Below are 10,640 nucleotides of genomic sequence, written 5' to 3'. Positions count from 1 at the left end.
AATGTACTCTCTACAACACTGTCAAATACCTTATGGAAAAGTCCAACGGCACACGATACTATAATTTAAGAAATTATTACATAGAGGTGAAGTCATTGGTCCCATGAATTATTAGTTAACATATAAATAAAAAATTTAATAAAGTCACAAAATTAACACATTTATTTATTTTTTAATTAATAGATAATTTAATATCAATAATTTCAAAGCAACGTAATAATTTTTCATAGAATTTTCACCAATGGTGCTCTGTTGTGCTCTGCATATGAAAATACTTTTTTCATTCTAAATTTAATGCTGCCTTTGATAACGTGAATCATAATTATCAAGGCGATATTAAATTTGAAACGATATTAAATTTGGGACGGAATGTAAGTCACAGTCGTTCAAGGCGACACTAAAAATAAGTGACCCAAGGTTATGCTCAAACAAGATTGGTCCTCTTTTGTCTTTTTATTGCATTTATAGTTTAGTCTTCTTCTGATCAGTGTAGATAATATATTCGTTTGAGGCGGCCATGGGTTCACATTCATTTAAGGCTCACAAAAAAAAATATCACCACAGATTCATAATTATATTGATTGTCAGAGTCAAGATACTACACCTTATTTAATATTTATTCGTTTAAGGCGGCTATGTTCACATTCACATTCATTTAAGACTCACGAAAAAAAAATCACCACAGATTCATGATTATATTGGTCGTCAGAGTCAAGATGCTCTTCTGATACGTACATGAGCTAGCAGCCAAATCATGAGAAAGGAAATGGTTAAATGGATTCATATATAAAATTCCTAATTAAAGTGAAAAAGATGCTTTATTTTTGTTGAATAAAAGCACAGCAAAAAAAAGGGCTTATGGAGCCCAATTCCAGCCTGCGGTCCATAGTCCCATCATTATGGATACAAGTGAAAAATGAACGTAAACGTTTTTTTATTTTATTTATTTATTTATTATTAGCAAGAAATTTTAACACACACTATTTACATATTCACTTTATTTATTTAGAAACTCTAACTTTCTTTTAAAAAATAGAGGAGATATCACTTGGCCACGTGACTCTCGATAAAAACATGACCCTTAAGTAAAATCATCATGCATGATTTATAATTTAAAGGTAAAAAAGAAAGTAAAGAAATAATAATAAAGAAAGAAAATTAATAATAATAAAGAAAGAAAGGAAGATAAAAAAATTGTAGTAGAGGAAGTAAAGAAGGTAAAAAAAAATTAAAGTTGTATAAATGATAGTTATGATATTAAAAATTAAGGATGGTACATTAATTAATTCAAAGACATTCTTGTTATTTCTTTTAAAAGAAAAAAGATAAGTGGAGTATAGTTGAAAAAAAATAGAGGGCAAATAAAATCTCCATATATATATATATATATATGTATATATATATTCCAATCAGGCGATCTTTCCTTGTGAGTCTAAAATGAATGTAAACCCATTAAGTCTGGATGGATCCAGAAAAATACACGACGAGCAGTGGGATTATGAATTTTTTCAATAGGGGCAATAATATATTTTATAGGTATATATATTAAAATGAAAAAAAAAAAAATGTAATATAATAGTAATAAAAAAGTCCTCTGGATCACCACAAGCCATTAATAATCCGCATATTATCAGTGTTTTTGAAGGGGAAAAAAAGAAAAAAAGTATTTTTGCTTTTCATAAACTAAGCAATTAATTCACATCCTTAAAATTTTTCTTATGGGACACTTTCTCTTAATTTGTCTACAAGCTTCTTGTCCTCTTTTGCACGAGGTCGGGATCGTTAGTGTTGGATGATTTAAAATTTCTCCCATATAAGAGAAAATTTTAGTAGTCATCTAGACTAATAATCCATAAGCAAGTGCATCGATTTTATATTAACTTATTTTTTATTTATGTGTCATTGTGTAATGAACGGGACCAATGATCCCCTTTTAGACTTGAAAGAAAAGTCCTCTTTATCACGCCAAGCTATTAATATTTCGTTTATTAGTATTTTTTTTCTTTTTAAAAAAGTAAGCAATTCACATCCACATAATTTTTCTTATGGGACCAATTCTCACCTTCTCTTTGTTTGTAATTGACAGGCATAGACAGTGTCACTGATGAGCTAGCAAGACCGGACTGAGTCCTCACCGGGTAAAAATAAAATGTAAGATAATTGAAACATATTAGGTCCTCTTTTATTTTTGTCGACAGTGTAACTTAGCTTCTCTTGATAATTGTAGATAAGATATATGAAAAAAAATAATATTTTAATCATTTATTGAATTAGTTTTTAATTTCTATTTTTTATTTTTCGTAGTATACAGTATTCAAAATATTCATTTTTAATGTATAAAACTACAAATGATAGTCAACGCACCTCCCCTTCGTTGCACTAAATTTGTTCATTTTGTTGTCTTTTTTAGCAAGAAAGTTACAAACTCATTTATGAAACTCTCTGTTGTTGAAGAAGTTATATATATATATATATATATATATATATATATATATGTACTAGAGTTTTTGCCACGTGTGGTTAACATAAAAAATTTCATATAAAAAAAATCATGTTTTTATCATACAGAAAGTAAGTAAATGCATTCAGAAACCAAACAATTGTACAATGAAGATCAGAAAAATATGTTAAAAAAAATACGAAAGCATTTAAAATTACAATTGTTCACACTTGAACTTATCAATCTTTTCACACCACCACTTCACAAAAATACATTGAACCTTGAAAAAAAAAAAAAAAAATCATTTTCGCCTTATATCTTTATTTAATCAAAAAAAAAAAAAAAAAAAAAAATCTTCATATCTTTTTATTCTACTTTAGTCTTGTTGTTCCATATATATGCAACTTCTTCGTGAACCATACAAAAACTTAAAAAAAAAAAAAAAAAAAAAAAAAAAAAAAAAAAAAAAAAAAAAGTAACGGCAATCGCAATCCTAACTATGACCTACAAAGATATTTCACCACAATAATAGTATGTTTTCCAATAATAACTTTGTCTTTCATGCATTTTGCCTAATCATATTCTTTCCGAGCATGATTTTCTTGGTATTTTTTTTTTTAAAGCTTTTCTATATTTTTCAATGGAAAGTGAATGTGATTTCCTATAGCATTTTAAAAAATCATTTTTTTTAAAAACAATTTAACATTCAAATTAGTAGTGATATATATATACACACATATTTAATTTTGAATCTTCACCTTTTTAGTTCTTGCCTTCCTCTTCCTCATCATCTTCATCTTTATTAGCACCTTGTTGAATATTTATGTCTGGTTTAATAGTTTTCAATCCCGTAATATTGTTTGGTATTTCCTTCCAAAAATCGAAGATTTTTATAAAAAATACAGAAACTGAATTATATAATATACCATAAGTTAACTAATATACCAATTTATTTATTTTATTTTAAATTTTTTTTTTTTTTGCCCTATTGCTCCAAGATCAGTTTCCTAAGTGTTTATATTTTTTTCATTAATATCAATCATATTAACTTTTATGATAATAGAGAAAAAGAGAATCAAAAAACGAAATTAAATTCATATATCTATATATTTAATTTTGCTACTTACCTTATGTTTTTTTTTTTGGGGGGTAAGTCATACTCTTGCTCTCTGCATTCCTATTCATCGTCACCACCACCGTCATCTTCTTCAATGTCTTGAAAAAGAGAACGTCATCTTCTTCAATGTCTTGAAAAGAGAAAAAATGGGAAGAGCAGATCAGAGAAATACCGAATTAATCAAAACTAATTGAAAATGAGAACAAAACCTGGTCTGGATCTTCAAGGTTAAAAAGCCTATCGTCAAATGAACCTGCAATAATTTGATATTATGCTTAATATTTATTTTGGTTAAATTAATATATGGTTGAAATTACACTAAAAAAAAACTTAATGCTCAACGACTCTTGATGCCAGCCTCCTCTAATAGGAAACACATAAAATTAATTAACAATTAAAAATTTAAAAACAATCAAACAAACAAACAAAAGTAACATATATAAAAGAATTAGCAATTTAATCATCTACTTTTGCTTTTATTTTTCGAACAATGATCATATTTTTATATTACTAATGATCATACTTCTGCTTTTATTTTGGAAAAATTGGTTGTGTATGTGAACCTTTTTTTTTTTTTTTTGTCTCTCTTTTCCATTTCTTTGTAACTGTAATTTGAAAGGGACCAATTCAGCATCCTAATTACAAATCACTCAATCAGAACATTTTGTATTTCAAAAAATATATATTTTAATACATCAAAGCCCCACCATTTGCCGAAAGTAGAAATAAAAAATTAAGCCCATGAAAGGAATGAAAGCAAAAGCCACGTTTGGTCTCTTCAAATATTCTTTTGCCCCAATTAATGCAGACAAAATTATATGGCATCCAAAGCCCTTTTCCATACGCTTTCCTCTTAATAATTCCCCTCCTCCTCCGGTTGATATATGTGTGTGTGTATATATATATATATATATATATATATATATAACATAATATTGTGGGTGTTTGTATATATTACATGGCCGTGCTATGGCCATGTCCCAGGCAGTGTAAGTGGTCATACTAAGGCCTAGAAAAGACCAAATCCGGTAGTTGTGGAAGGAGGGAATGAACACGGTTGTAGCACAGCAAGCTCCAAATATGTATTTCCATGTCCATGATGTCCTCTTGTCCAATCGTTTTCAAAAGTTTTGCATTGACTCACAAATTGAAACTGAAATTAAAAAAAAAATAAAAAAAAAAAATTTCGGAAACCAGTTTGTACACAGTTTGGTTGCTTTTCAAACCAAATGACTAATCTAAATTCTCTATTGACCAAATTTAAAAACACAATTCCATAATGCATACTAAAAGCATTATGGTTGAGCAGATGATGAAGAGTGAGATAAGGATGCAGATGTATCCGACATAACCATTCGCAAGTCAAAAAGATGAGAAAACAATAACTTTTTCTTTTTTGTCATTGTGTATGTGGCTCATTTATTTTTTATTTTTTTTATAGTGGTAAACCGTTTTTAATCACACAACCAACATTATACTACACCCAATCAGCACATTTTGCATTTAACAAATAACTCAAAAATTATTTGTCCTTTTGTGATGAAATTCTTTCCTATTTAAGAAGAGTATATAAGAGTATAAATATAGATATAGATATAGATATATTCAAAAGGTAAGGTAAATATATTAATAAAAAAAAAGTAATTACAATGGGCCTTCGTGTACCGAAGCAGACCAAAAAGACAAAGACGGCCAAGTAAACAATAGCCCAAACAAGAGTATACTGAAGCAGACCAAATAGGCAAAGGCGGCCAACTAAACATTAGCCCAAACAAGAGTAATTGAACCCAACAGCACCCAAGGCCATTGCCGACCCATTTTGAATTTCTATTAGTCCCAACTTAGCTTGTGAGGTTGGGGGAGCCACATAGGAAGTGAGCTTGCCTATACGATATCACAAACTGATTAAATATTGACTAGTAATGATACGACCCACTAAAAGAAAGTACTTTACTTACGTGATAAATAATAAAGTACTAAAGGTTCAAAGAAATCTTTGTCTGATTGGAGGGTTGACAGGAATTATGGAATCAAGGTCGTGGGTTTGAAGACTCAATTAATTGAGTGGAGAGGTCTAGGGACAGAGGGCCACTGCTGAGCCATTTATCATGCCAGAAAAAATGTGTAGCTGCCATTGGCAACTCGGTGTTTGATGAAAGTTCTAGCTGGTGGGATCTTCAGAGACACAAGGCATCTCCCTTGCACTTGGTAATGTCGACACCACTTAACCCATATTCTGTTTGAACTTGCAGTCTGAATGTCCCAAATGTGCCTTAGGAGGAAGCTCTATTAGAGAGTTCAAGGTTAGGCAAGCCTAAACCATCCTCCAAAGAAAGGATTTCAACAACTTGTTTAGCTCAGTGACGACTCCTTTGGGCAAAACAAAGACGATTGTTCAGTAGATTTGAGGCATTTGTGGTCAATGGCCTTGTAGAGCATACTAGTTAATCAAAAGAAAAAACAAAAAATGAAAAGCAAACCAGTTCTGAAAAAAGAAAAACTACAGGAATGTCGTATGTGGATGATTCTCCAGCCACCACCTTAAAATTAATACTCCAATTCTTCACACCTCTTCTACTTCGATTCAACCTAAAAAACAATTAAACGGATATATTTTGATGTCTAGAATTCTGAGGTTATAAATGGATCAATTCACTCATCATCAAGGACAAAAAAAATTATAATTTCTACAATTTTAAGAGTACCTTCAATATAAAGGAAGAGCTGTTGGGACAAAGTTTCAGTAAGGTACTCTGCCTCTTTTAGCCATTTTAGCTAAATCATGTACCAGGGACCTTTTTTTCTATTAAAGGTTAAGTGATCAAAATAGATGAATATATAACATTATTACTGTGTTTCATGCATGAATCAGTGAGAGTGGCACAAAGAACAAATGTGTAAGATATTGCACAGTTTTTTAAAATCAGAGCATATATGTTACTAGCTAAAATTGATCCTCTACTCCAAACAAGTTTCAATCAAGAGTAAAACATTAACATCATATGCTAATGGGATATCCTGCTACTTTCATTATAGATTTCAGATGTCTAAGAGTAATAAGAAAGTTTGAAGATCATCAATTATGCTGAAAAATAAGATGAAAAATTAAGTGGATTTGCAATAAAAAGTACATCATAACAAAAGATACAGAAACCTCTAATACATATCAAATCCTAATTTTTTACAACTTATATACTTATATTTTTAAAAATAATTCTATCCCAAGGGTGTTTTAGATATGATATGTTTTTATGGGGGTACATGGATACATATCTTGATGAGCGTTGAAAAGTGCGTATTTAAATCCCTTAAGCTTAGGCATTCTAGTACCTTTATCTATCTTACTTTACCGTTTAAGATTGATTTCGTATTATTTCCATTTTCAGGCACTTATCTTGAAAATAAGCTAACTCAGCCAAATAAGAACAGAAATGAAGCAATTCTGGGATGAATCAAAGAAATGAGCCAAGTGGAAGCAAAAGAAAGAAAAATGTGAAAATCAACATCTTCGATCGATCTCAGATCAAAGTTCGATCGATCCCACATGATCGATCTCAGCACTTCAAGATGGATCAGAGCTATGATGACATTTTCAGAGATCTCAAAGTTCGATCGATCCAACATTATTCTTTGATCGATCGAACTGTCTTGTCCTTATCCAAATGATTGATCTTATCTAGTTGTACTACCCTACCAACTACTTTTGTCCTTTTCCCAAAAATATCTTCAAAATATCTCAGATTTGTCTTTATCCAAAAAATGCCGCCATTGAAGATCGATCCAACCTAAGTTCGATAAATCTCAGCCATGTTCGATCGATCCAAGTCTAAGGTTCGATCGATCGAACTTCCTCCAGTGCGAAAAAGTTAAATCTCCAGCTCACCAAAAGTTGTCCTTTATCCAATCATTGGGGAATATTTTGTGCACGACCCCAGCTCATTTTGTGTGTCATTTGACTTACCTATATAAGGATCAGGATTACTTTTTATACCATATCATACCATATCACATTATATTATCTTATACCTTGTAAGAACTCTTGGAGAGCAAGCTTAGAGGAGGAGGAGGCTAGAGACACCATTGGAGACTCTTCATCAACCAAGGTGCAAATCTCTATCATGGAGTTAACCCTTAAGAGTTGGAGAAGCACTACTATAAGTGGCTAGACATCCTCTTGGGGCTAGAGTTAGCCCCAAGCATGCTTTCTACATCTTGATTTTGTGTATTATTGAGAGATTAGTGTTGTAATACATGTTTTGACACTTATATATATATAGATCTTGTTTATTCAATGATTTATGTGGTTTAATGCTTCTAATTGATCATTTCATTCTATCCATATGTCTATGTATACTAGAATAGATGTTCATGTATTTGTCTCTATTTCTTGTGTTATTGATGCATGTCTATGTGTATTAATGCCATAGATCTAGAGATTGTCAAAACATTGTGCTTAATGGAATGCTCTTGTAATTTTCTAGATGGTTCATGCTCATTTCTTGATGGATTGTGCCTCTCCCTTAGCTTAATTAGTTTAATTTCATATCATTAGCTTAATTGTAGTGTAATGGTAGCATAGTTATTAGATGGGAGGACAATCCATGCTTGTTGTTTGATGTTTCATACTTTTGAATGCAAGTAGCATATGTCTCTAACCTTGTGGTGTATTTAGCTTGTGAGCTTAATGAAAGGATTAATGACTTGCTAGATATATTGTACTTTTCACATGCCATTTAGACAATATATACTTAATTGCTACATATATTGTGCTTTTCACATGTTGATTAGATAATGTATGCTTAATTGGTCACCCTTACTAATTGAATCAACCAAACACACACACACATCAATATTGCAATACACATTTCCCTCATTAGTCACTTGTTAAGAGTGTAGAAAAGTATTGTTTGGTGGTGACCTTTAAACCCCAAGAACTCTCTCTCTCTTACTTACTCTTTATTGCATTCAATTATTTAGTTCAATTTGCTCTCTAGTTTAATCAACCAACCAACCATTTGTTTGATCACTCGACCTACTAACCCTAATTGTGATTCCACAAGCTAGTACGACTCCAATCCCTTAGGACGATTCTTACTCACCTTAACTATATTTTTAGTGAAGGTAGTAGTGGTTTTTATAAATATAAAACTTGACCCTCGCCTTAATGCACACTCTTAAGCTTGTGGTGCAGCGACACACCATCAGTTTTTGGCGCCGTTGCCGGGTATCAGGCAATGTCGTATTTGTGGAATCAATTAGGAATTAGTACTCTTTTGATCGTGTCTTTACTTTGTTTTTTATTTTTCTTTTGATTACTTATTGTGTTTGTTCATTTTTAACAAGGAACATTGAGCTAGGAGGCAAGCAAAGGAGCCACCAAGTAAAGGAGCTAAGCAAGTAAAGAAAAATGCTAAAAATTTTTAAAAAAATTGCTAAGCTAAGCTATAAATTTGGAGTTGAAGTGCTATAAGACCTTTGTGAGCTTTTTCTTACTTAATCCCTTAGTTAAATCGTCGGTCCGCGTGGAGGCTTGTTTTTAATTTCTTAGATAAATCGTGAGCCCGCGTGGAGGCATTTTTAATTGTTCTTTGCATCATTGTTGTTAAAGCATAGGAGTATGGGTTAAGTGTTTGTGTAGGAAGTTTTATTGAATTATTGTGAAGTTGAAGTGTTTGTTCATTCATTGTGTTTATGTGTTTTCACATTGTGTATGCATGGTCATAGATCACTAAGACCAACTCTTGTCCCTCTTGATTTGCATTTTGAATCCGTAGTTAGAAATCCTAGGGGAAGAGGAAGTTCTAGTTCTATCCGATCCATTACATCAATGGAAGGCATAATGAAGAGCATGTAGAGGACCTTGGTCACATAGACCAATAAGGTATCCTTCATCCAAATGTGCACTATGAGAACATTCAAGCACCATTAGATATGCCTAGGCCATTCATTCACCAACTACAATAACAACAAGGCCAAGTTCCATTTGGAATGCCAAGGCCAATGTATACTCCACAACCTCCCATCATTCAAGGAAATCAAAATCAAGGTGCCCATGTTGCACCTCAAATTGCTAATCCTCCACTTGCTTTAAGAGATCATTATGTGCCTAATGAATACAATGCACCCACATGCATTCAATTGCCACCATTTAGAGTACATCACTATGAAATTAAGTCACAAACCATTCAAATGCTTCTTAACTATCATGGACTTCTAAATGAAGAACCTTATAAGCATTTGATGAGTTTCTAGAAGTATGTTCCACCGTAAAATATACGGACATGCCGAAAGAGGTCTTAAGACTCAAACTTTTTCCATTCACCTTAAAAGACAAGGCAAAGTATTGGTTTAACAATCTTAGGCCTTTTTAAATCATTTCTTAGGCAAAAATGCAACAAGAGTTCTTGAAGAAATACTATCCGGTTTTTAAGACCATGCCATGAGAACCTCAATTTGGGAATTTTCACATGGGGATGGAGAAACGTTTCATGAGGCATGGGAACGCTTCAATGAATTGCTTAGGAAGTGTCCACATCATGACATGCCCAAATGGCAATTAGTTCAATATTTCTTATAGTTAATGCTTCCATGGGTGGCTCATACATTGATAGGCATGGGGATGACGTGTGGCGTCTTTATGAGAGCATGAGTGAAAATTCTTTGCATAGAACATTATCATCCAAGAACGGTAGAAATTCACAAGGTAGGAAGAGTGTTAGCTTCCATCAAGTCGACCATTCAAATGAAATAGCCGCCGAAATGAAGTTTTTATCTCAAAGGTTTGATCAATTTTTTATTAACCAAAACTCGGCGAACCAAGTATCTTCCTTCCCTAACCATTCTCATTGTGCATCAAATGAAACATGTATGACTTGTTCTAGTGTTCTTCATTCTACTTCTCATTATTCTCACGGACAAGTGCAAAATGAACCTAATGAACAAGTCAATGCAACTTTCGTGAACCAAGGGAACAATCCTTATGGTACTCATTATAATCCAAGTTGGAGAAATCATCCGAATTTCTCTTATAAAAACCAAAGAGAGGGCTCAAACCCTTCCCAAGGCAGTTTTCAAGGGAAGTAC

The 10,640-nt window shown here is 32.1% G+C and overlaps 1 pseudogene; it reads right to left on the bottom strand.

Annotated features, from left to right (window-relative positions):
- Positions 1-10,001: 10,001 nt before the first annotated feature.
- LOC132287317 (small nucleolar RNA R71) lies at positions 10,002-10,100 on the bottom strand (annotated as a pseudogene).
- Between the last annotated feature and the right edge of the window lie 540 nt (positions 10,101-10,640).

The sequence above is a fragment of the Cornus florida genome, unplaced genomic scaffold, assembly GCF_030987335.1.
Source record: "Cornus florida cultivar Cherokee Brave unplaced genomic scaffold, ASM3098733v1 CherokeeBrave_3.0.0_Hap2_Chr11, whole genome shotgun sequence".
In the NCBI taxonomy this organism is placed as follows: Eukaryota; Viridiplantae; Streptophyta; class Magnoliopsida; order Cornales; family Cornaceae; genus Cornus; species Cornus florida.
The sequence above is the reverse complement of the archived record's forward strand: the minus strand, read 5'-3'. Positions and strand labels throughout refer to the sequence as shown.